The sequence below is a fragment of the Impatiens glandulifera genome, chromosome 5 (genome assembly GCF_907164915.1).
Source record: "Impatiens glandulifera chromosome 5, dImpGla2.1, whole genome shotgun sequence".
In the NCBI taxonomy this organism is placed as follows: Eukaryota; Viridiplantae; Streptophyta; class Magnoliopsida; order Ericales; family Balsaminaceae; genus Impatiens; species Impatiens glandulifera.
In genome coordinates, this window is record NC_061866.1 from 29,923,657 (window position 1) to 29,947,019 (window position 23,363).

The window sequence follows — 23,363 nt, forward strand, 5'->3', positions numbered from 1 at the left end:
CCCCAAATTCTCAATCGAAAACCTTTCGCTGCCCTTTGATTGTAGAATTTCCACCGGTCTTATAGATCAAGAACTTGATTCTTGAACCCAAAACACACCTTACGAAACAAGTCATAACAGAATGTTTATCGGTTTCTTTTCTCACTGGCCGGTTGGCTTTCCTTCTCTTAGGATGAAGCCATTTACCCGTGTCGGTAGGACTTACATATTTAATTTCCATAGCCAGTTGTGAGTCATGATCTGCCTCAGTATCGGTTGAGCTACTCTTAACAAAGCTTATGAAAGGAAACTTGTTCTTGTTGAGATTCAACTCTTTGGAATATTTCCGGTTAGCCGATTTACCGCCTTTGTATCCAAGGACAAACTTCCATTTGGGATGTCTTTGGTAGGTAGACATCTGGCTTACAACTTCACTGGATTTCTTCCAAGCAGCCATGACGTATTTAGATCTTTCATTTTCTTCAGTTAACGATTGAACTGTCTCCTTGAGCTTCTCATTCTCATAGGATAGTTCAATCAGTTCATCGATCTTGGTTCCACTTGATTCGCCGGTTTGGAAGTTACTCGGTTGATCGAGATGGACATTCAACCGGGTTGGTACAAGAGCAGATAGATTCTTGAACTCAATGACCATGTCATTGAGGGTAGTGACCAGATCTTCCTTGGTAAATTCTTCGCTAGAAAAATCAAATACCTCTTTCTCCTTAGTCATAAGGCAAGGGAATCCTTCGTCATCGGTTTCCGAGTCGGTATGAGCCCATAAGCTCCCACCATCGTCGGCTATCAATGCCTTATGAATTTCTTTTCCTTCACCGGATTGCTGATATTCACCTCTTTGGTTGTTATGAGTCGGTCTTCGGTCATTCGGTCTTCAGTCATCCCTTCTTGGTCTTCTGCACTCTGACCTGTAGTGACATAAATCATTACAATTAAAACATCTAACGTTAGATTTATCACCGTAGTTGTAGTTGAAGTTGTTTTATGGTTGACTTTTCTTTATAAATCTTTCAAATTTTCTCGCAAGCATGGCCATCGCATCCTCGATAAATTGTTCATCGATTTTAATTGGCACCGAAATGGTTTGCTCCATGGATTCTACCAAAGCTTTAGTTGTGGTTGACGTTGAGGCTTTATATTCGATCCGAGATCTCATCTCAAACTCGTATGCCTTCAAGTCTTCAAACATGTCATGTAGTTTCATTTGCCCTAGGCAGTTAGATTCTCGCATCACCATGGTTTTTATGTCCTAAGCACTTGGAAGAGATCTTAGTGATTTGACAATGGTTTCCTTGTTGTCATACTTCTTTCCAAGGGTAGACAGCTCATTCACCACATTTGTGAAACGATCACTAAACTCCTTCATGGTTTCACCCGGCTTCATTTTGATATTCTCAAACTTTTGAGTTGACACCAATATCTTGTTTTTTTGTTCTTCCATTTCCCTCATGAAGGTGAATCACCGTTTCCCAGGCTTCCTTTGTAGACATGCAATCTCTGACTTTCCCAAAAGTATTTCTGTCCAAAGATTTAAAGATGTCTCATACAATGGTTATCTAGGTTGTTTCTTCTCATATCTTCAGTTGTCCATTGACCTTTCTCTTTCTCAATCTTTAACGGGCCTTCTTTAAGAATGGTCATCACTTCATCATCCATGGTAATCAGATGTAGATACATCTGAAGCTTCCAATCGGCAAACGCCTCACTTTCTAGCATCGGGGGCTTCTCATTGTGAGTCATGTTTGCTAGCTTTGTGTTACTTGAGTGTTGAGACTAGTTGCTCTGATATCACTTGTTAGGATCAGGATTTCCGATAGGGGACCGAGGTCCGGCTAAAGGAGACCGCTTAAATCACACACACAACGGTTGGCGCTAATCCGGTTAAGAATTAACACTGGTCTTAACACTACACAAACTGTCACAAACTCTTGAACCGAGTTCAAGGGCGGAAATGTTTGTTTCAGTCTGAAACAACACATACGGATCAGTTAAAGAAGAGAGTGGAGAAGAATTGGTTAGAATGAAGGGAAACCGGTTCGATTGGTTTGGTGACCGAAAGTAAATGAAGAACACAAGACACAGATTTTATGGATATTCGGAGATAAAACTCCTACATCACCCCTTCTTTCAGGTAATCATTCACTTGCATTCTGCCTTATTTCGGAACCTTCTTCTGCACATTCCCAAGGAATATTTGTTTATATCAACACGTCAACTTCCAATATATTCATATCTTTGAATAATCTGCTCGTTGGAGATGTATGGTAGCTTTAGTATTTTCAAGAGGTTGAACTAGCCAGATATTATCGGTTTGCAATTCAACCGGTCCTGAATTTAAGCCAATCCGGATTTCTAAGAGGATAAGTTAATTGAGGAATTCCGGTTTGAGCTTCTTTAGGAGAATCGGTTTGACCGGTCTGGTTAAAGATATGTACCTACACATAAAGTTGAATTGGATTAAGTTTTTTTGGATAGTTAATTACTTATTAATTAACTATCTAGTTTTTCTAACAGTTATATTAAGTTTAAGAAAGAAAAAGGGGGACTTAAGATTAATAGGGAAATCATTAATTAAGTTGAATTAAGAAAAATACATTAATTGATTAAAATAAACTTAGGATAATAAAAATCAATACGACATAGTTTTGATGATGCATTGATAAATGAATCAAATTAATTTTTGCAAATGTTTAATGCGCAGGTAGAGCTGAAGAAGTGTTGACAGCATAGTTGACGTTAGTAGAGCTGAAGAGGTGTTGGTAGCAGGGTTGCCAATGGCAGAGTTGACTTCAGCATGTTGGCAACAGCCTTGCTTTAATAGTTGTGTTGAAGAAGCGTTGGTTGTAGTCTTCCTTCAACAACAGAGTTGAAAAAGCGTTGATAACAGCCTTGCCACAAAAGTAGAGTTGAAGAAGCGCTAGCACAAGCTTGCTCCAACAGCTGTGTTGAAGAAGTGCTAGCAGTGGGGCTTGCTCAATTAACAGTATGAAGAAGCGTTGGAAGAAGTCTTGCGCTAATAGTAGTCTGAAGAAGTGCTGGCAGCAGACTTGTACTTAAAGCAGTATGAAGTAGCATTGACAGCAGCCTTGTCAACAACTATCTGAAGAAGAGCTAGCAGCAGGCTTATTAAAGTAACATTCTGAAGAAGCACTGGCAGCAGTCTTATTTCTTCAGCACAACATATTAGCGAACAATAGTGATGTGCCAACAACTATGTTGCGCTAACAAAAGAGTAGCGAATAGCAGCGTTGCGCCAAAAGCTGTGTTGCGCTAACAGCAGAGTAGCGAACATTAGTATTGCGCCAACAATTGTATTGCGCTAACAACCGAGTAGCAAACGGTAGTGTTGCGCCAATAGTTTTATTAGCTATTAGAAGATTATCACATCATCTTAAGACGCCAAAATGTACAACTGCCACGTACACGATTATTCTACTATCCCGTGTAGTACTATCTAGTACACCACGTTCTAACGAATATTATACGTACTAAATCTCGTACACCACAATCCAATGAATATTATTCTTATGCGTACTATCCCATACACCTAGTGTACAACCATCAAAAAGCTGACACGTATCTAAGAATTAGATTCGACCATTGTACCACTTCAAATATAAAAAGGCATTAGAGTACAACGGCGATCTCTTGGTCTCTTGGTGAATTTATGCTCGATCTTTGAATCTTCATATTTAACGATCCAAAAATCTCTTTGATTAATCTCTCATTAAGTGTATTCTGTAAATCACTATGTTAAGTTGGGCGATGATCTGTTGTATTAGTTTATAGTAATTTCAGTGTTTTAAGTTGAATAGAACGTTGTCTGTTTAATAAAGACTGATAGTTAGGATTTCAAAACAAGTACCTGTTAAGACCTGTGATCTGAGTGGGTTTGTGTAGAGGCTATACAAATCAAAGTCTTCTAGTGGAATCCTTCTGGAAAGAGAAGAAGGGGTGACGTAGGAGTTTTATCTCCGAACATCCATAAAATCTTATGTTGTTACTTTACTTCTTTATTAAGTCTTGCATCTATGCTTCAAATCTAGCAAGCACTTTTCGCACTTGAAACCGTTCAAGTGCTTGCTACGATTTATCGAAGATTATAAACAGATTTTCAATCTTTAACAGGATAAAATCGCATTAAAAATGAAAATTAGCCCAACAATATTCAACCTCCTTCTATTGTTGTCACCGATCATATCAATTACCCACGCCTGCCAAGTTCACACTTTCCCAAGCTTGCACAATCTATACTCTATACCTCCATCATAGACTATTTGTATTCATTTGATATACATATAATCATCTCATACTTATTTAAATATATACATATTGATTTTTTTGTTTTAATTTATTTATATTCTAAGTGAAAATAACAAAACACTTTAAACCTCTTTACCGTGATGGATCTAAGATGAGATCAGCTCAGCTTGGATGGAGATATATTAGTCCCATGTCATCTCCAACTTAATCACAAAATATATACATAAATATAGAGAGAAAGGCAACAAGAAGAGCAAGTGAAATAGATATTAGTAAATAACTATTAACTAATTTTTACTCAAATTCACAAATAAAAGTCATAGATAAATTAAGTAAACAATAAGGTTTTTAGTTATTAACGAATCACTCATGATGATAGATCTAAGTTCTCAATTATTAAAAAACGTAAAGAAAACGAAGAGAACTATTACCTAACTTCAGCAATTCATTGTATCACAAGTGAAACAATCGAAAATAGATCTGAAAGAAACATGATTGCTCACTCTTTATCATTGTCTAATTGATTTGTAAGTATAATATTTTTTAGTGTTATACTTTTATTATTTTTTAATTAATTTTATATTTTAATATATAATTTTTTTTAATTGGCTAAGAATAAAATACAACCCCGAAAAAACATTTTAGTTCCGTGGAAAACTCGAGGTTCGAGAATTTTAACATTAGTTTGTGTGTCAGAAATCTTTTTTAAATAAAACATTATTTTTAAAATATTTTAAATAATTTGTGACAGCTTTTGAAATTAATTAAAAATTATTATTTTTGGTTCAAATTTAAATAATCTGGTGATTTGCAATAATCAAATTACAATTTTGTTTTTGAGAAATTTGTTGCTTAAATTAATTAAAATATTATTTATTTAAAAAATAGTGGCCAATTGTTTTTTGAAAATCAATAAAAAAAACATATGTGTACAAACGTATTTTTAGTCAAAGTTTCTTTTAGTTCGTAGTTTGGTGATACTCAGGAAAGTATTTTTGCGCTTCATCCTCGGTACCCATTTTAAAAATGGTCTCTATTTATAAATTTAGCTTTTGAAAATCATTTGTATAACATTTTATTTTAACCGGTTATTCTTCCGGTGTTAGGCATGCGTAGGTTTAGCGTTATTTAAATGTTGATACATATTGTTAATGATGACTATAGAGGAAAATACCTAAAGAACATTAGTTTAAAAGGCATTAGAGTTTAAAAATAAATCTTAAGTAAGCCTTTGTCGAAATAATATTTTTTTGATAATATCCTAAAAATATTTGGAAATCATTTTCAAATTTTTTGGGATTTTTAGAAAATAGTTTGAGGTTCCAAAATTGTAAAAAAATTTGGAATTTTAAAAGATGAACCAAATAGGCCTAAGTACTAGTGTCCTAGGTCCTAGGTCCTATGTTCATTTTATCGGTCGAGGGCTAAGAGCCCTCGGTCCTGATCAAGAATCCCTACGTCCGGGTTTGAGATCATTGGTCCTTGGCTAGAATTCTCAATCAAGTGCCAAAATTCTAGGTCAAACACCTCGATCCTAAGTTCGGGAGTTCTCGATCGTGTGCAAGACTTCTCGGTCATAGGTTTGACTTATCGGTCCTAGGTTCAAGAGTTCTCGGTCGGGTGCGAGGCTCCTCGGTCCTAGGTTAGACTTCTCGGTGAGATGTAAAAATCATCGATCGGACCTCTCGGTCCTCAAGAACATTAAATGGAGACTTGGATTCTTTGATCCAAGGGCCTGGGTAGCTTCACAAAACTCCAAGGAATATTTAGAACATCATCTCAAAGTATCAATCGGCCTAGGTGATGATCAATTTGATCAAAACATTTTATATTTAAAAATTGTTTTTTTGGTTTTAAAGTTGTTTTAAAGTGTAAGGGTTTGTCAATAGCTTTGTTATACTTCATATACATGATTCCTACTAAACATGAACACTCGTTAATCGTTTGGACCAATTCAAGAACTCAAAATTTTCAATTATTTTAAAAAAAAATATTTTGATCAAACATATTTGGGATGGATCAAACATGATTCAAATAGTTGCCCAACATCATTATAAACAAGTTGGAAAGCTTTTTGAGCTGATGTTATTAAGGATTATCCCAAGAATAGTAAATCCAACTTTTTATTTTAAAACCTTAAAGGTTTGTGTGAAAATTATTTTTCTTTCACCCTTTTGGCTTTACTTTTGATCTTTAAAATACATAAAATATTAAAATAAATATGACAAATATTTTTTCAATTCATTTTATTTATATATATATTTGGGTTAAATAAATATTTTGGGGGGATGAAATGGGTGCCTCATTTCATCCTAATATTTATTTTTATCCCTTGATTTTTTCTAAAATTATTTTAAGATAAAGTGAGTTCAACATTTATCCCAAATAATTTTATTTTCTTGATTTGGTCATTACCCTTAATTAATTAGATTTTAATTATCACAATAATTAATCTAATTAATTGTTTAATTCGATTTTTATCCTTGGGGTTAATTATTTGATTTTATTTATTCAAAAATAAATCAAAATAATAATTTTTAAAATTTTATAAATTGGGTATGTAGATTTTTTAGTACTTATAGAGTGCATCTCTCGAATCCAGTTTGAATATAACAAACTGGTTTTGAAAACGCTGATTCGAGTATGACATTTAACACTAAGTTATCTAGCCCAATTTATATGAGGGTATTTAGAAAGATAGAACATGTAGTGTGCTGATGTTAGAGTGATCTGGTGATGTTGTGTATAGCATTTTGTCGAGGTGCTTCCAAGCGTTGCTTTATAGATTTCCTTTGTGATTATCCTAACAAGGATAATTCTCAGGAATCATGTTTTACAGATCTCAACAATGTACCCGTAAAATATGTAGGATAATGATAAAGAGGTAACCATAGGTATTGAAATATTATTTTCTATTCATCATGAATATTAATAGATTATTCAAGATTTATTCATGTACAAATGGCTTGGTTAATGTCATGAGCCATGCAAGAGAACATGAAAATTGCAATAACTTTCATGTGGGTCACTAGGTCACTAACAAGTAACATCTTAAGGTGATCATATGTGTATGATCGTAAGACTATCAACATGTGAGTCTTGGTGAAAGCTACAAAGCTTACTTATGGGGCTTACTAACAAGTAATATATTGAGAGATCATATACAAATGATCATGGTATTATTAACAGATAGATTTGTTGCGGGAATTAGGACGAGAACACATATTGAAAAATAGTATTTTTGATACACCTATTTAGAGAAAGAGTTTTTTTTTGGGGTACCCATCAAGAGATAGGGTTTTGTGATACCTATCTGAGCGATAGGGTTTAAGATACCTATTCGGACGATAGGGTTTAAGATACATATTTGGGCAATAAGGTTTATTTGAGTGGATCATGTATAAATAATCTCGGTGTTTTGTCAATAGACAAGATTGTTAACGGATCATGTTCAAATGATCTTTGTGCTTGTCAATAAACAAGGCTTGGGTACCTATTGAGGGATAGGATTTTGTCAGGATCATGTACAAATGATCATTGTGCTTGTTGATAAACAAAGATTGAATACTTATCAAGAGATAGGGTTTTTATATGAATCATATACATATGATCTTTGGTCTTTGTCGACAGACAAGATTGTTAACGAATCATGACCAAATAATCTCTACGCTTGTCAATAAATAAGGCTTGGGTACATATCAAGAGATAGGGTTTTTGTTTGGGTACATATCGAGGGTTTTGCATTTGTTTATCTATCAAGAGATAGTGTTTTGATTGTAGAATACCTATCGGGGATAGGGTTTTTTAACAAAATAGCGCATGAACAGTTTTTCGACTTATAAATAGACAAAGTTTTGGCAAAATCGTCTACAAATGATGTCTCGACCTATCAACATATAAGGTTTTCAGACTAAATCATGTACAAACGATTAGCGCACCTATCAACAGATAGGGTTTTAAACGGAATTGTATATAAACGATGTTTCAACCTATCGACATATAGAGTTTTTAGACAGAATCGTGTATAAACGATTAGCGCACCTATCAACGGATAGGGTTTTAGACGGAATCGTATATAAATGATGTCTTGACCTATCGACAAATAGGGTTTTCAGATGGGATCGTGTACGAACGATTAGCGGACTTATCAACAAATAGAGTTTTGGACGGAATCATATATAAATGATGTCTTAACCTATCGACAAATAGGGTTTTGAGACAGAATTGTGTACGAACGATTAGCGCACCTATAAACAAATAAGGTTTTAGACGGAATCGTATATAAACAATGTCTCAACATATCGACAGATAGGGTATTTAAACGAAATCGTGTAGGAACGATTAGCGCACCTATCAATAGATAGGATTTTGGATGAATCATATATAAACGATGTCTTGACCTATCGACAGATAGGATTTTCATACGGAATCGTGTAGGAACGATTAGCACACCTATGAACAGATAGGGTTTTAGACTGAAACATATATAAACAATGTCTCGACCTATCGATAGATAGGTTTTTCAGACGGAATCGTGTACAAACTATTGTCGCACTTATCAATAGATAGGGTTTTAAACAGAATCATATATAAACGATGTCTCGACCTATCAACAGATAGGGTTTTCATACGGAATTGTGTATGAACGATTATCATACTTATCAATAAATAGGGTTTTAGACGGAATCGCATATAAATGATATCTCAAACTATCTACAAATAGAATTTTTAGACGAAATCGTGTACGAACAATTAGTGCACCTATCAATATATAGGGTTTTGGACGGGATCATATATAGACGATGTTTCAACCTATCGACATATAGAGTTTTCAGACAGAATTGTGTACAAATAATTAGTGCACATATCAACAGATAGGGTTTTAAATGGAATCGTATATAAATGATGTCTCGACCTATCGACCTATAGGGTTTTCAAACAGAATCGTGTACGAATGATTAGCGCACTTATCAACAAATAGTATTTTGGATGAAATCATATATAAACAATGTCTTGACCTATCGACAAATAGGGTTTTCAGATAAAATTGTGTACGAATGATTAGTGCACCTATAAATAGATAGGGTTTTAGATGGAATCCAATATAAGCAATGTCTCGACATATCGATAAATAGGGTATTTAGACTAAATAGTGTATGAACGATTAGCGCACCTATCAAAACATAGGATTTTGGATGGAATTGTATATAAACGATGTCTTGACCTATCGATACATAGAATTTTCATACGGAATCGTGTAGGAATGTTTAGCACACATATGAATAGATAGGGTTTTAGACGGAACATATATAAACAATGTATCGACCTATCGATAGATAGGTTTTTTAGATAGAATCGTGTACAAACGATTATCGCACTTATCAACATATTTTGGACAGAATCAAATATAAACAATGTCTCGACCTATCAAAAGATAGGGTTTTTAGACGGAATCGTGTATTAATGATTAACATACCTATCAACAAATAGGGTTTAGATTGAATCGTATATAAATAATGTCTCAAACTATCTACAAATAGAGTTTTTAGACGGAATTGTGTACGAACGATTAATACACCTATCTATAGATAGGGTTTTGGACAGGATTATATATAGAAGATGATTCAACCTATCGACATATAGAGTTTTCAGACGGAATCGTGTACAAACGATTAGCACACCTATCAACAGATAGGGTTTTAGATGGAATCGTATATAAATGATGTTTCGACCGATCGATAGATAGGGTTTTCAGACGGAATCGTGTACGAACGATTAGCGTACTTATCAACAAATAGAGTTTTGGACGGAATCATATATATAAACAATGTTTTGACCTATTGAAAAATAGGGTTTTCAGACATAATTGTGTACGAACGATTAGTGCACTTATAAATAGATAGGGTTTTAAACGGAATCGTATATAAACAATGTCTCAACATATCGACAAATTGGGTATTTAGACGAAATTGTGTATGAACCATTAGCGCACATATCAACAGATAGGATTTTGGATGGAATTGTATATAAACGATGTCTTAACCTATCGACAAATAGGATTTTCAGACGGAATCGTGTAGGAATGATTAGCACACCTATGAATAGATAGGGTTTTAGACTGAAACATATATAAACAATGTCTCGACCTATCGATAGATAGGTTTTTTAGACAGAATCGTGTACAAACGATTATTGCGTCTATCAACAGATAGGGATTTGGACGGAAACATATATAATCGTTGTCTCGACCTATCAACAAATAGGGTTTTCAGACGGAATCATGTATTAACGATTATCATACCTATCAATAAATAGAGTTTTAGATTAAATCGTATAAAAATGATGTCTGAAACTATCTACAAATAGGGTTTTTAGACGGAATCGTGTACGTACGATTAATACACATATCAATAGATAGGGTTTTGGACGTGATTATATATAGAAGATGTTTCAACCTATCGGCATATAGAGTTTTCATACGGAATCGTGTACAAACGATTAGCGCACCTATCAATAGATAGGGTTTTAGATGGAATCGTATATAAATGATGTTTCAACCTATCGACAGATAGGGTTTTCAAACAGAATCGTATACGAACAATTAGTGCACTTATCAACAAATAGGGCTTTGGACGGAATCATATATATAAATAATGTCTTAACCTATCGACAAATAGGGTTTTCAGACAGAATTGTGTACGAACGATTAGTGCACCTATAAACAGATAGGGTTTTAGACGAAATTGTATATAAACAATGTCTTGACATATCAACTGATATAGTTTTTAGACAAAATCGTGTATAAACTATTAGTGCAGCTATCAATAGATAGGATTTTGGATGGAATCATATATAAACGATGGCTTGACCTATCAAAAGATAGGATTTTTAGACGGAATTGTGTAGAACGATTAACACACCTATCAACAAATAGGGTTTTAGACGGAAACGTATGGAATAGGTTTTTCAGATGGAATCATGTACGGACAATTATCGCACCTATCAACAGAAAGAGTTTTGGACGAAATCGTATATAAACAATGTCTCGACCTATCGATAGATATGGTTTTCATGCGGAATCGTGTACGAACGATTATTATACATATCAACAAATAAGGTTTTAGACAGAATCGTATATAAATGATGTCTCGAAATAACGACAAATAGATTTTTTAAACGGAATTGTGTACGAACGATTAGTGCACTTATCAACATATATGGTTTTGGACGGAATCACATATTGACGATGTCTCGACCTATGGATAGATGGTGTTTTCAGACGGAATCGTGTAGGAACGATTAGCGCACCTATCAATAGATAGAATTTTAGACGGAATCGTATATAAACAATATCTCAACCTATCGACATATAGGGTTTTAGATGAAATCGTGTACGAATGATTCACACACCTATCAACAGATAGGGTTTTAAACGGAATCGTAAATAAATGATGTCTCTACCTATCAACATAATGGGTTTTCAGACAGAACCGTGTACAAACGATTAGAGCACACATCAATAGATAGGGTTTTAGACAGAATCGTATATAAACGATGTTTCGACATATTAAGTGATAGGGTTTTTAGATAGAATCGTGTACGAACAATTGGCAAACCTATCAAAAAATAGGGTTTTAGACGGATCTTATATTAACAATGTCTCGACCTATCGACAAATAGGGTTTTCATCCGGAATTGTATATAAACAATTAGTGCACCTATCAAAAAATAAGGTTTTAGACTAAATCATATATAAATGATGTCTCGACCTATCAACAGATAGGGTTTTTACTACATCATGTACATATGATCTCAAGTCCTTGTCGACAGTCAAGATAATTAACAATTTCTCATTGGAATATAAATGATTTCTCATACTTATCAATAGATAGGGTTTTTAAATGGAGTCGTATACAAATGATGTCTCAACCTATTGACAAATAGGGTTTTGACTACCTATTAACAAATAGGGTTTGGAGGACGGGATCATGTACGAACAATCTCAAGTACCTATTGATATATAGGGTTTAGATACATAATCATAATTAGGGTTTTGGTACTTAATAACAATTAGGGTTTTTTATAATGGGGTCGCGTATGAACGATCTCACGTACCTATTGAAAAATAGGGTTTTGGGTACCTAACTATAATTTGGGTTTGGAACAGGATCATGAACGAACGATCTCTCGTACCTATCGAATGATAGAGTTTAGATATCTAACTACAATTAGAGTTTTGGTACCTAAAGACAATTAGGGTTTGAAAACGAATGGAGGGTTACTCTTTGGATAATTGCCTACAAACGAAAAACAGCTTATGACCGATATCTTTTGAATCGAAGTCATTGCGAATCCGCAATTTATTTTTGAGAATATCACTTGAATAGAAGCAATTTTTTTAGCTTTTACCCTACTTTTTTTCTAAAAATTGTCATATCGGCTTTAGGATGAGCTCAAAGTTTTCTTCCTTTCTCAAAAGATTTTCTCCTTCTCTTGAGGAAGAGACTTGGAGGTTTTATTTATTTATGTGAAACTAGGCCCATAAACATGCAGGTTTCCTACTTATATTCTATTCTTTATTTTTCTACATTGAGAAGAATTAGATCTCCATAGTTCGGACAGGAGTTCTCTATCCATGTTGCAAGTTATACAAAATTTGGGATTATATTCCGTTGAAATAAGTTTCTTCCAGGTCGAGCTGTAAATCATTTTGCACGTAGCTTGATATTATACAAAATATATTTTAAACGCATCGAAATTGCTTGGCGCAATGAACTATTCGCCTTCTATCGTAGATAGGCGGACATCTCCTCCAAAGAGGATTTTCTTAACTAGGAAGAGTCGTTCCCATTGGGGTCGAAACTTTCCCCTAGGCTCTAAGTGTTCCTAGGTTCATTTGAGAACTAGATCACCTTCTGTGAGATTTCTAGGTTTAACCTTCCTATTGAAGGTGACTGACATACTTTTTTGGTAGTCTTGGATTTTACATAAAGCGTTTAACCTTTTATCCTTCATTAACGTTAGTTGGTCATCTAGAGATTTGAGCTAGTCTTATTCAATAACATGGCTCTCTAAGAGGATTCTTAGGATTAGAATCTCGATTTTGATAGGTTGTACGGTGTCCATGCCATAAACTTAAAGGTATGGAGTATTGTCCGTCGAGGTTCGAGCGGTTGTATAATATCCCTATAAGGCATATGGCAGTTTCTCGTGTCAGTCTTTATATGTGTTGGTCATCTTATTAATGATTCGAATCATGTTTTTCTTTACCACTTCGACCAAATCATTGATTTGGGGTCTATATGGCGATGATTTATGGTGCTCGATCTTGAACTCGTCGAGAAATTGCAACACTTTTCCTTGGAAGTGTCGACCATTATCTAAAATCAGGGCATGAGGAAATTCAAATCTATCAATGATGTTAGTTCAGATGAACTTTGCCACTAGGGATGATTTTAAGACTTTATAGGAGGTTGTTTCAACCCATTTGGTGAAGTAGTATATGGCGACGAGTATGAACTTGTGTCCATTTGACGCGTGGGGATAGATTTTCTCGATGACGTCGATGCCCCATGTAGAAAAGGGCCAAGGGAATGTCATATTGTAGAGGAGCGAGGTCGGTGTATGTTTTAAGTTAGCATATATTTAGCACTAATGATAACACCTCACATAGTTCAGACATTCTTATTCGAGATTTTTCCAAAAATATCCTAAACGAGGTATTTTCTTGGTTAAAACCATTACATACATGTGTGGGTCGTATGTCCCTACATGTACTTCTTCAATGATCCTCTTGTATTCAAGATTGCATACATAGTAGCATTCTCACATAAAGTTATCGCTCCCGTTTCAAACAAGTCGTTGCTTTTGTTGGATTTTTAATGGTTTTGATTTTGATTTTGTCAGGAATTTGAGTAATGGCTACCAAAGTAGCTAGGGAATCAGTGAAGTAATTTTGGCTTCTTGGAGCATGAAAAAACGATATTTAATCAAATATGTTCATGAGTTTATTCAAGTGAGCATGGTAGGGTTTCAAGTTTTTCCATATACTTACTGTTTGGATTGGTGTTACCAATAGAGAATAGGGTCTAACTATTGTTAGCAGCAAACGATAAATTTTTCGATAGCAATCCTGTGAGGGATTAGTATCTGTTTCTATTCTTTAAAAATCTTTTAAAATCTTGAAACAGATTCAAGTGCGGAAGTATTCGTCAGATTTGAAGCTTTAAACAACCGAATGTAAAAGGAATAAAGTAAAGAACACATAGAGTTGTATGGATGTTTGGAGATAAAACTCCTACGTCATCCCTTCTTCAATAATTGGAAGGATATCCACTAAATACTTTAAATCGAATACAACCCACTAATCTAGTTAACTCTCTGTTGAACAGAACAACCTCTGTTCAACTTACAATGTTCTCACATCTAGACAGTAATCGAATTTCTCTCTAGATCTTCAAGGATGTAAGAGTTCAGTAAGAGCAAGAGAAAGATTGTAAGTAAGGCAGTAAGTTGACAAGTGAGCAAGTAACTTGATGTCTTCAAGTAATACGGTGATTCAAGTCTCTGTGTATGTGATTCATCAGTTGTCCTTGAGCATCTATTTGTAGTAGAAGGACACCAACAATCGAATATCCATTGTGGATACGTGGCATGTGTCCGTTGGAAGGCCACCCATAGTACCAGAGTACAGCAGACTCTGAGCAAATAGATTGTGGACGTACCAAACATGTAGTGTGTCGAATATCCTCTAATATTGTCTTATATTGGACAGGCAGTTGGAAGGATATTTGCGTACGATATTCATTCATTTGATATAATTAGCTGGCTTGTCAGAATGTACAGAAGTGGGTGGAGCAGGAGTAACAAACAGCTAGTTGATTGTGGTTAGACGTATGCTTTCTTCAGACGGCTACTAAAGCAAGGCACAGACATGCTCCTTTAGACCTCGTCTAAGGGAGTTAGACGTCATCCTCGTCTAACTACGCTTCTCTTTAGACCTCGTCTAAAGGAGTTAGACATCCTCGTCTAACTACGCATCCCTTTAGACCTCGTCTAAAGAAGTTAGACGTCCTTGTCTCACTACGCTTCCCTTTAGACCGCATCTAAAGGAGTTAGACGTCCTCGTCTAACTACGCTTCCCTTTAGACCACGTCTAAAGGATTTAGTCGACCTCGTCTAACTATGCATCCTTTTAAACTGCATCTAAAGGAGTTAGACGACCTCGTCTAACTACGCATCCTTTTAGACTGCGTCTAAAGGAGTTAGACGTTCTCGTCTAACTACGCTTCCCTTTAGACTATGTCTAAAGGAGTTAGACGATCTCGTTTAACTACGCATTCCTTTAGACCTCGTCTAAAAGAGTTAGACTACCACATCTAACTATGTTTACCTTTAGACCTCGTCTAAAAGAGTTAGACGACCTCGTCTAAAGGAGTTAGACAACCATGTCTAACTAACTATGTATGACGTCTAAGATAGCTTGCTTTAGACCACGTCTAAAGTAGCATAGTCTTATACATGCACCTACACAACACAAATAGACAACTTAGATTTATTCTATTTAAACATCATAAAAAATACGTTGTTAAGGTAATGTTCCAAATCATAGCTTTTGTTTATTTAAGTTAATTATTTCTCACTTAATTAGACCTTTTCTTTACGTTGTTTTAATTTTTCCCAACAAATTCACACTTTTTGATGATGTTAAAAATACGCAATCTTTATCAAACAAAATAAACCCCCATCAAATAAGATTAAGATCAAATTAATTCACCAAGGTATTTAAACATAGTTCTAAAATAAAAATAAAACAAGGAAAAACACAAGGAGAAAGATTTAGTGTCCTTCCCTTTCTACTCTTTGATCTGCGCTGCTTTGAGGAATTAATTCTCCAATTAACATGTTATGGAATCGAGTGATTGCTCGACCTCCACTGCCACCTCCTCAGTCGCCTCCACGATCTCGGCCTCTTCTTTCTGGTGCACAACTACCTTTGCCTCCTTCAGTATCTTTTTGCTTAGATTTTGATCGAGGAAAGTTCCTCGAGCAGAAGTAGATCCCCCTTTTTTGCTTCCTTCCCCTTTTTTCAACATTATCAGGGTTGGCAGAAATAAGAACTCTTTCTTTCTCAGCAGCAGTCGCAGCTTCTTCTTCAGCTTGAAATTTCCTTGCAAAGGTGTCAGTCTGCTCTAATCGCTCATCCTCTGCTCTTCTTAACGAATTAGACATCTCCATTACTTAGTACTGAAGAATTTCAATCATGGACCTTATCTCTTGGTGAATCTCTAGGTTGAAATTCTTTGATTCAGCATGATGATCCGATTGTCGTTGAAAGAAGTTCTTTTCCAGCTTCTTGTACTGAGTATGAAGGATGTTCACTTTGTATGTATTTCGCTTCAATGTTTTCTAATTTTTCTTTTGGGTGGCAAGAATAGAAGAGAGATCTTCTTTACTTTATGCAGACCCCTTCTCAAAATTTTCCAATTTGGACGACATGTCAATTATGTTCTGTTGCATAGAACTCAGCGCATTCATAATTGCATTGCAAAAGTTTTCTCCTCCAGGAGAGGCTTCTTCAGAGGAACGAGCAGCAGAAGATACGACTTGGGAGCAAGCTAGAGTAGTGCGAATAGGGTTCACATACAAGTTCACCTATAAGGAATGCTCTAGTTCTTTGTCTTTGGGGGAGGAAGAGGGAGAATTTGATACATTCCTTGAATTTTCTTTTCCATTTAATATCTCAACACATATCTGATTAACACGCTCTAAAATATCTTCAGAGTGAAGAGGTAGATCAGCAACGTTCTCAACGATGTGTGCAACTGTCTTGTAGGTGAGGATGGATGAGCAATTGAAGGGGAAGGAGATCTTTCTTCTAATGGCATTTCTTCAGAAGATGAGGAGGACTCAGCATTTTCATATTCTTCCCTCTCAACAAACGGAGTCTTCTCTGGATCAGCTTTCTTCAAGGGTTCCCCCTCAGCTTGAGAACCTGGTGTCTGTTCAGAATTCTTTGGTGGTTCCCCCTCAATCAATGGTGATTTTTCTGCTTCAGACGTAGGAGGAGCCACTTCTTATGTCTCCTTTTGAGGAATGGGCGTCTGTTCGACTTTAGAAGCCACTACCTCCTCTTCTATATTGATTTCAGGTTGAACCACAACAAGGGTTTGTTCAACATACTATTGGGCCATTAGACGCTTTTCTTCAAAAGAAAATTTGGAAAGCTTAGTGAAATAGATAGCATCCTACTCTTCATCTTCAGAGATAATTTGTTCAGCTCTAATGATTCGTAGGGGTTCTCCTTGAAGAGGAGACATGTCATCGGAACTGTTGACATTTGCATTGACTTGAAAAATACTCGCCCAAGATGACTCGGTACAATGAACGTATCGGATGACTGTGGAGTAATAGTCATTCATTAGCAAGTCAAGTCGTTTCAGTGCATTTTGTTCTGAAAAAGCATCCATGTCAAGCGGATTGAAATTTGCCTTTCTCGCCTCAAGTAGGGGAAAGAGATCTCGACCCATAACATTTGCCACAACGAGATCTTCTTTTGAGTGCTTCATGGACCTTAGTTGATTTTGCCCATTTAAGGACCCTCTTCTCCATCATTATTATTTTCTTCCATTCCTTTTCGATCTCGCCGCCGGAGATGATTTCATCAAATTGGGAGATTAACCTATGATTCATCCAGGTATCGAAGACTTCGATCTTCTCCGCAGCTTTTATTTCAACCTATTCCATAATGAGATTGAAGATAAGGTTGGCCTCTGAAACTTTTTCTAGAATCTCTTCAGCAACACATTTTCCTTTTCCAGGAACTTCAACTGGTTTGGGAGTATGCACTGGTTCTCTGAAGTGATGCATGGAGCCCCCCTAACTGCTCTTAAGATTTCATAAGGGAACAGAGCCTTCTGAAATACCCCTTCTGGAAGCTCAGTCAATATTCATGTTGCCTTCTTAACTGGTGGTTCTTCAAAGGTTTCAACAACAAGCGTCTCAATATTCGACTGAATGGGAGCTTGTTCGGAAGTTACAACAGTAACAGGCATGGGAACATTTGCCTGCTCTATTTCAGCAGTTATATTGACATTACTAGTAGCATCAGCAGCTACTGATTCGTTAGGGAAGGCAGACGATATTTTCTTGTCAATACATTCAATATTTTCACCAACTAGCTCAACAGTTGGTCTTTCAGCTTGTTCCATCACAAGAACATCAATATTTGGCACTACGGCCGGAGGAGTGGAGGAGGTTACTTTAGACGACTTTTTGGCAACCTTAGACGCCTTCCTCTGATCACCAGCATGAGTAGACGACCTAGACCGCTTCTTTGTCGGGTTGGCTAAAAGTGAAGGCGAAAGACACGAAATAGGGATGGCGGAGAGGGGAGGATTTTCTTGTCTTGAGCTTTTAGTAATGGAATCAACTACTCTAGAATCCCTCCTCGTCACTCTCTTCTGGCTATTAGATCTAACAGCAGACTCCATAACAGATGATATATCTCTTTTAGCGCTCGTCGTGCGGTTAGAGGTAGCATGGCGCTTGGACCGAGTGATTGATTGACCACTCGTCTATTGGCTGGAGGATCCAGGATTCAACTCCTTGGAGAGTTTCATCCCTTCTAAAGTGCCTTTCACAAAAATATTAGTGAATATACTTCAGGGGTTAATAGGCTCACCCCCGCCCATGTGAACGCCCAGATGCTCCATGAACCAGCCGAGTTGGAGTGAAAAGTCTGCACTCTACTTGTTCTTTGAATAGACCAACTGGAAAAGATTTGAGAATAAGATAGACGCCCAGTTAATCGACATACCTTTGGATATGGTCGTCATGTAGTCAAATTTATCTTGGGTATACAAGTCGAACGAACCTGCCCTACCCAAAAGTGCATTCGCCACAATGTCGTTTAGAAGACAGAAATGGGGCTTTATGACCTTCTTCTTCCCGTTAATTTTGATCGAACTGTCGGAGTTTAAAAAAGACGATCTGCATCTCTAAAATAATATGAGCAGGGATCGCAATGTCAAAGGTATGGCCCTCAAACGGTTGTTCAAAGAACTCAGGGAACATCGATTTAGTGAAGGAGATAGTTTTTTCGTTCACCGTCGCCGTTATCAAGTCTCCATCCAAATTCCCCGTCTTGAAGAACTCACGCACCTCTTTTTCGAATAGAATATACGGACCGCTGAGATACTTCCTGAGGACAGAATACTCGAGAGATCTGAACAAATCCACGATGTCTTGTTGTTTAATAGAATAGATTGAATCGAAGACTACCTGCAAGGTATTGTGAGCAAGGGAAACAATCTTCTTGTAAGCCATCTTTGAATGTAAGAAATAGATTAGAACAGAGAAAATCACGGTTTCTTAGAGATAAGGTAGAGAGAGATTTAGGGTTCTAAGAAAATAAGAAGCGTAAGAAACCCAAACACATGCATGATGTCTTTAAATAGAATTTGAACAATCACACGTTTAACCGTCACTTTTGAAATAGAAGTCCCATCAATTAATTTTAGACGCCTTTTCCCAAAAGTAGTCATCATTAACTGAGTTTTTAACAAAATCTTAAAAGTTAATTGTAGGATATATTAGTCATTTTCTTTAACATTGAAAGACACGTGTATTCAAGTTATTCGAATTTAGAAAATAATTGTTTTAATGTTTGAGCGGGAAAATTAGATGACAACGCATACTTAGTTGACAGTTGTCCTCAATCGGTCCGAAGATGAAACGTCTAACGACACACGTAGTTAGACGTCTAACTTACTGTCCACATTCTTAGCGTCTAAGTTGGATAGGCATCTATTTAGACGCAAGCGTCTAACTACGCTTGTCTTACAGATGTCTTAAACGTCTAATTAGACGCAGGCGTCTAATTACGCTTGAACAACACGTGTCAAACGTGTGTCTAGTTAGACGTGGGCGTCTAAATATGTTTTTCTTTCAGACATCTAACTGGCATTAGTTTTAAACCAAGACATTTATACAACCCAGAAACACAGACTGCTTAAGTAAATACACGTCTAAGTACTCGTTTTCTTTTAGACTACCTCATATATTAGACCGATTGAAGCTTTCGTCTGCGTGCATTTGTCTGAACATATGAAACATTAAATTTCCCCCTCAATTTATGCATGTTTAAAAAACAAATAAATGATTTGAGGTCCTCAAGACCCAAAAATAATTTTAGGGAAGAAAAACTTAGTCCATGGGTGTGGCTTTGTGAAGACGCGTGCCATTTGTTGAGTTGTTGGAGCATAATCTCAAAAAGTGTGCTCTAAGTTTCCTCCATACAGTTGTCCTGTATCACCTACATAAAAATATATTTACATCTTTTGTTATCCACATTCACTTAGGTCATCGGTCAATCAGTCTCTTGGATATCCATATCTGAGTTATTCTGATAGATTTCCCATTTTGTGTTGTGATTAGTGTGTATGATTTAGGCTTAGCAGACGTCTTCCTACTAGCAGCTAAACTGTCAACAATAGAGGATGGTTTTTGTCTAAAGCTCCTTAACTTCTTGTCAGATTTTGATATGCCAGACTTGATGGTTGCTTCCTTCCTATGTTTTAACCAACTTACAGTTGGCGGAAAATAAATAATCTCATCCTTTAAGGTTAGATCCTCACAACTTGGATCAGTTCCTTTATCGGTTAAACTCCCTTTGACAAAGTTTATTGGCTTAAACTTGTCTGTTGCTGAGTTTAACTTCTTACAGGACTTGTTTGAGTTGACATTGTCAAATCCTAAACCAGATTTGCATCCGACAAGCCTTAATAGACTAATATAATGTCTGATAGCTTCTCCAGACCTTGTTCAAGAACTGACCACATAAGTTAGACGTTGGTTTTCAGAAAACATTTTTTAAATCTATTCCTTGAGTTTCTCATTTTCAGATAAGAGCTCGACCATGTTGTTTTCAAAAACTTTTAGTTCAGAAGTTAGAGATAAAATAGGTTTATCGATTTCAGATTTCGACCTTATTTTATTTTGAGAGTCTAACAGCTTTATGTACTCCATGACTATGTCATTGAGTGCATCAATTAAGTCATCTCATGTAAACTCTTCTGAAGAGAAATCAAATACCTCAGACTCTTCTTATTATCTTGCCATGAAGCAAGCAACCTCTTCATCATCACTATCGATGGATAATGATGAGTCATCTGAACCGCTTTGGATCAACTTAGCTTTGTTGTCAGCTGCCATGAGAGCCTTCAGCTCTTTCTCGTTGTCCTTCTTTTTCTCGTCGCGTTTTGGCTTCCTACACTTCGATTTATAATGACCTAGTTTATCACAGTTAAAACATGTTGGGTCAAATTATTTTGACTAAGTGTTGAAATAATTTAACCATTGATATTTTGATGATGAAATGACTTATGCGTTTTGATGCAGGTGTATCGAAATCATATTTCATAAGACGTGGTTCTAATGAGGCTCATTAGACCGATTTTGGTAGTGAATGCATAGAATTAGACGTGCAGTCTAACTCAACGGAGTTAGACGTGCAGTCTAATGAATGCACAGAATTAGACGTGCAGTCTAACTCAGCGGAGTTAAACGTGCAGTCTAATGAATGCACAGAATTAGACGTGCAGTCTAACTTAGCGGAGTTAGACGTGTAGTCTAATGAATGCACAAAATTAGACGTGCAGTCTAACTCAGCGAAGTTAGACGTGTAGTCTAATGAATGAACGGAATTAGACGTGCAGTCTAATATATTTGGAATTAGACGTGTAGTCTAATGTATATGGAATTAGACGTGCAGTTTAACTCGTGAAGTTAGACGTCTAGTCTAACTCGTAAAGTTAGACGTGCAGTCTAATAGATCTCGGAATTAGACGTCCAGTCTAACTCGTGGAGTTAGATGTGCAGTCTAATAGATCTCGGAATTAGACGTGCAGTCTAACTCGTAGAGTTAGACGTGTAGTCTAATAGATCTCGGAATTAGACGTGTAGTCTAACTCGTGGAGTTAGACGTGCAGTCTAATAGATCTCGGAATTAGACGTGCAGTCTAACTCAGTGGAGTTAGACGTGCAGTCTATTGAAATGTGAAGGTTAGACGTGAGTCTAACTCCTTCAGACAAGTCTGAAGTAGAACCGGAATTAGACGTGCAGTCTAACTCAGTGGAGTTAGACGTGCAGTCTAATGGTTTGTGTATAATTAGACGTGTAGTCTAATTAGTAAAGGTTAGACGTGAGTCTAACTCTTTTAGACAAGTCTGATGTAGAGCCGGAATTAGACGTGCAGTCTAACTTAGTGGAGTTAGACGTGTAGTCTAATGGTTATTGGATAATTAGACGTGTAGTCTAATTAGTGAAAGTTAGACTTGTAGTCTAACTTCTTCAGATTAGTCTGAAGTGACTGTAATTAGACGTAAGTCTAATTCCATTAGACCAGGCGGTCTAATGAACTCTGTTATTAGACGGGGATGTTTAATTTCATTACACTGGTTTCACAATCCGTCTAATTGAAATACGTCTAATGCTCAGCTTAAGCAGTATGCTTGAAGCTAGCACCTGCCTACCTACGTGCTTAAGTAGTATGCTTGTACCCTACTCCTGCTCTACTTTCTAGTGAAGATTAGTACAACAGTTATATACAACCAACCAACGAATGCCACGTAAGAGATATTTCCTCATATTACTTGTTTTGTAGGTACATCTTTGATGGAATATTCGGCGCACTACCGGTGGTGTACGGCCACGATCCTTGTGCTCAGAACCTACTGTGTACAATGGAGGCTTTCCAATGGAAGAGTGCCACGTATCATTTTAAAAGATTCGACCGTTAGCCTCTACCCAGTATTTATTAGATCCTAAGAACAACGGACGAAGCACTTGTTTTTTTACAATCTGCCTTACGAACTGCCAGATTTTACAAAGAGTCAATCTACAATTCTGTTTGCTATTTCAGAGGGAGAAATTAAGCCTTATACTGTGAAGCTGCTTTCCTAATTGTATTGTGTGTGAATCAAGAGAGAGCTAGAATCAAAAACACCTTTAGTTGAGTAATATTCTTCATCTTATAAATTGAATAGAGTGTGTTCTGTTCAATAGTGAGCTGAGTGTGTGCAAACTGTATTTGATTCTAATC